This window comes from Vigna radiata, chromosome 8 (assembly GCF_000741045.1).
Source record: "Vigna radiata var. radiata cultivar VC1973A chromosome 8, Vradiata_ver6, whole genome shotgun sequence".
Classification (NCBI taxonomy): Eukaryota; Viridiplantae; Streptophyta; class Magnoliopsida; order Fabales; family Fabaceae; genus Vigna; species Vigna radiata.
Genome location: NC_028358.1, coordinates 30,135,922 through 30,141,181, shown reverse-complemented (window position 1 = coordinate 30,141,181; position 5,260 = coordinate 30,135,922). Strand labels below are relative to the sequence as shown.

The 5,260-nt window shown below is 27.5% G+C and overlaps 1 pseudogene; it reads left to right on the top strand.

Annotated features, from left to right (window-relative positions):
• Nucleotides 1-2,731, top strand: part of LOC106770503 — a 9,508-nt pseudogene extending 6,777 nt beyond the window's left edge.
• The last annotated feature ends 2,529 nt before the right edge of the window (nucleotides 2,732-5,260 follow it).

Genomic DNA, 5,260 nt, shown 5'->3' with positions numbered 1-5,260 from the left:
CTGGATAATACAGTGTCTTCTGATCATAACCAATTGGCTCAATCTTCTCCACAGGTTCAACTTGACTCTTCAGAGGTACCTTCTGATCCTATCTCTAATAATACTAATTTAGATGAAATTGATTCTTGTCTGCCTGAAACCACCAGCATACCAAACATTGAGTCTACTACTGTTCAATATAATCTTCCACCTCATTCTAACCGTGGTCAACCTCCAGCTAAATATGAACCATACCTCCAAGCCAAAGTTAAACATCCCATTAGTAAATATGTGTCATCTCACAGGTTATCTCAATCATATGCATCATTTGTATCTCAATTATCTTCAATTTCTATTCCTAGTAATGTACAGGAAGCTTTGGCAGATCCTAGATGGATCGAAGCAATGGTTGAGGAGATGGCTCTAGAAAAAAACAACACTTGGGATCTTGTGTCCTTACCAAGAGGGAAGAAAACTGTGGGCTGCAAATGGGCCTTTACAATTAAGCATAAAGCTGATGGAACTATTGAAAGGTATAAAGCACGACTTATGGCTAAAGGTTACACTCAATCTTATGGTGTAGATTACCAAGAGACATTCGCACCGGTAGCCAAGCTCAATACTGTGAGAATACTTTTATCGCTAGCTGCAAACCAAGATTGGCCTCTTCTACAATTTGATGTGAAAAATGTTTTCCTACATGGAGAAATTTCAAAAGAAATTTATATGGATTCTCCACCACGCATGACAGATTCAAATGGAATGAACGTTTGCAAATTAAAGAAAGCCCTATATGGATTAAAACAATCCCCAAGAGCATGGTTTGGAAAGTTTACCAAATCTATGAACGCTTTTGGCTATAGAGCAAGTAACTCTGATCACACCTTATTTTTTAAGAGAGGAAAAGGAAAGATTACAGCTTTGATTATATATGTAGATGACATGATTGTTACAGGAAATGACCAAGATGAGATTTCTAGTTTACAACAATACCTTGCATCTGAATTTGAGATGAAACAACTTGGAAACCTCAAATATTTTTTGGGTATTGAAGTAGCTAGATCAAAACATGGTATTTTTCTATGCCATAGAAAATGTACTATTGATTTACTATCAGAAACTGGGCTGCTTGGGAGTAAACTAGTTGATACACCAATTGAACAAAATCATAAACTCTTTCAATGCTCAAATTCAACAAGCATAGACAGAGGAAGATACCAAAGGCTGGTAGGAAAATTGATTNATTTGTGCCATACACGTCCAGATATCACCTATGCAATGAATGTTGTTAGTCAATTTATGCATGACCCACGAAAGCTTCATATGGATGCTGTTGAAAGAATTTTGAGATTTTTGAAGTCTGCTCCTAGAAAAGGAATTTTGTTCTCAAATAATGGAAACTTAAAGGTAGAAGGGTACACGGATGCAGATTGGGCAGGTTCAAAAGATGATAGAAGATCTACCTCTGGATACTTTACTTTTGTAGGAGGGAATCTTGTAACTTGGAGGAGTAAAAAACAACCTGTAGTAGCAAGATCTAGTGCTGAAGCAGAATTCAGAGGCATGGCACTAGGTGTATGTGAACTTTTGTGGATTAAAAATGTGCTATCATATTTGGAATTTAAACCAAATGAAGCTATGAGTTTGTACTGTGACAATACTTCGGCTATTGCAATTGCTCATAATCTTGTTCAACATGATAGAACAAAGCATGTGGAGATTGATAGACATTTCATCAAAGAGAAGACTGAAGCTGGAATAATTTCCTTTCCTTTTGTAAGATCAGAGTTACAGTTGGCTGATGTTCTAACCAAAGGAGTGTCAAGAAGATTGTTTGATGAATCTCTATTCAAGTTGGGAATCTGTGATATCTATGCACCAACTTGAGTGGGGGTGTTAAGATATGCCAAATATTCTATTAAATAATATTAGGCAATCAAATATTATGTTAGTTATATTTTAGTTATTATTATAATTTGTGCATATTTATGCATATGTTTGTCCTTTAATAGATGAAGGATTATAGGATTTTTGTATGTATATATATAGTATTTTATTCCTTGAAATAACAAATCAGAATTATTCTTTAAACTTTAATAAAAATAACTTACATAATTAATATACTCATTCAATTATTTTATTCTATTATACAATCTACGTTTCTAAACCTATTTATCAATTATGATTATGAAGAAGAAGCAAACGTTTTGGTGTATCATAAAAACAATATTTTTTGACACATTTAAATTTTTATCTTTATTTATTTGTTTATTTATTTTTTTGAAAAAAAAAATTTACATTTTTATAATTATTTTATCTTTATATTTTATGTGAATAAAAACATATCATCATATTGTTAAAAAAGGTAAATATGTATCGGGTGGTGAATAACCTACCTTTGGGTAACGTTTCCATTACTCAAAATATTGTGAACTGTTTCTGTTTTTTCTTTACCACAACACAAGCATTGGTAATTGGCCAACCATAACCACGTATGTCTCTCCGAAATAATCACACTGTACCAATTCCTCAGAACCAAATTCAGAGCTTGTTAGGGCCAATGTCTCACCATTATTAGCAAATTGGTAGCAGAGTTTTACCACACTCACTCTCTGCTACAAGAGTGGGACCCAAACCTAATCATGCAACAGATCTTCACCATCAAATCAGTTATCCCAAGGTTCACCTACTCCAAACTTCTCATTTTGTTACCATTTATCAGGTCCAATCAATAGCTGCACCAGTTCACTAAATTCACCAAAACACATATATAATTCTTCACTTCAATGATCTTCATCACCATTTGTACCTGCAAGGAAAAGAAATGCTGGACTGATTGATGTCTGTGATGTCTTATTAGGTTTTCTTCCTCGAAATATTTTATTAGATTTTGTTCTTTGTTTTTGGTAGCAGAGATTGATGTCTCTGATGCTGGTGAATTTTATATGCACAACAAGCAATATCTCTTCTGACTAGATTGTAAACCTGGAATCATTTTAAAGGTTATTCGTCTTGTTCATGTTTTTCATAATTTCAAAAAGAATCAATGAGGAAAACATTAGTTTGGTAACACCATATATCGAAGTTAATAAAATCTCATGAAAACTAGAAGTCAATGGATATTTATTTTGAAATACAGTTAAAAAAATAGAATTACTTGTTAAGTGATGCAAAGTTATTTCAAGTTAATTATGTCTTGAATTGGACGGTGTTATGTATTAATATATATGCAATTGTTTTAAATAAATTATTTAAAAGAACAAATATTACTTCTAATTAAAGGAAATTATCTAAAAAATATAAAAACTAAATGATAAAAAAATGAAGGAAGTTTTGAAAAAGATATTAATTTAATTTTTAAATGTGGAAAAAATATGATAATTACATCTACCAAATAAATGCAGAAGAGGTTTCTTTTTCATATTGTTCATGATATAATATCAAAATATAACAACTATATAAAATAAATGTAATAACATATTTACAATATAACCAACATTTTACTATAATTAATTATGTCATTCGTATTATCGAATAGATAATTCTTAATTTTTTTTCATATAATTAAACTTTTTATTATTTCATTATTGTTTATGATTTTTATTATAATAGAATAAATACTTAAAATAACTAAGATAAGAATAACCAATGTAAATTTTGAATACTTTTCAGAATATTTTATTTCAATTTTTTATTATCATTTATCAAGATTTTATAATGATTTTTTATTTTAATTTGAAGTTTATTTTAAAAATAATTTATATTTTTTGAAATTGATTTTAACATCAAATTATTTTATAAAATTACTTTCACTAAGGAATATCAAATAATAATTTATTTTATAAGGAGCATCAAGACAAACTATTTAATGAGACTGGTAATACGTATTTAAACAATTTTTAACATTTAATAATATTTTGTTTTTAATATAATTGTATTTTAGTCATTTTTTAATATATTAATTTATACAAAATTATTCTATCATAATAACCATATCATTCATAAATTTCATATTATTTTTCTTCCATTTTTTATGTTATTTTTTCTTAAAATTCATACAATATTATTTTTCATTTTATTTCTTTTCTTCTCTTTTCTCTTTTACTCTCTCACGTTTCCTTCCATAATCTAAACAAGGGTGGAAAGTTTATTAACGATTTCATACTTAGATGATGAAACACTATATATTGAATGATTATAGCTTTTATGATTAATGTGAACATGCATTTATCTTAGAATAAAGAACATATCTTAAAACATTAATTTATACTTTAAAGGTTTTTCAAAAGTATTTTAAATATGTTTTTAGAACATATTCATTAGTACTTAACAAAACCAATTATATTAGTTAAATAATTAATTATCATTAATTTTAAAACAGGTATATACATTAGAGATGTAAAACTGAAATTTCTAATCTAGAGTCTAAATGAATTGGAAAAGGTTCAGTTTTTTAGATGTGGATTGAATTTAACTCACTTAATAGATCTTAAACAAATTCGAGCTGAGTTGAATGTGGAATCCATAATTCATCAACAACACTCTTTTATTATTTTTTTAAATATTAAAATATGGTTTAATAATGTTTGAATAATTTGAATTTTCAATTTATTTTTTTTTTCTAAAGATTGATAGTTCAAATTTTTTAACTATTACGTAAAATAGTGAACACTTTAGTTGTATTCTTATAAAAAAAAATGAATGGAATGAATTCACTTTAATTATATTATATTGCAATAAATATATACAATAAATGAAAATTAGAGAACATCTTTAAATAATTCAACCTACTAACTTACTAATCCATGGTGAATTGAGTTTTATTACAAAATGTTTATCTTACTAAATAATCAGATGAATTGAACTAGCTCATTTTTAACTTAATGCCCAATTTACCAACTCATATGAGCATATTCACTTATTTGATACATCTAATATACACAATATTAATTAATTATACGTATTGCCTAATGTTTTCAATGCCCATTTAGTTAATTAAGTTAAAGAAAAAATAATAATTCATATCGTGATCCATAATTAATTAATTTATTTTGTATTTGTTTTTCTTAATTACTTTTCAATATCCTCTTGATTTATAGCATTTATTTTGATATTATTCATTATATATTTTTTTTCAAAAGACACGTTAAAAAGTTGAAAAATACTATAATTACATATATTTTATAATAATTTTCATCAAGACATTTTTGTGAATTTGTTCTCATTACTCTTTAATATTGTTTACTAAGCTCGATTTTCTAACTCTATTGTTTTAGGAACT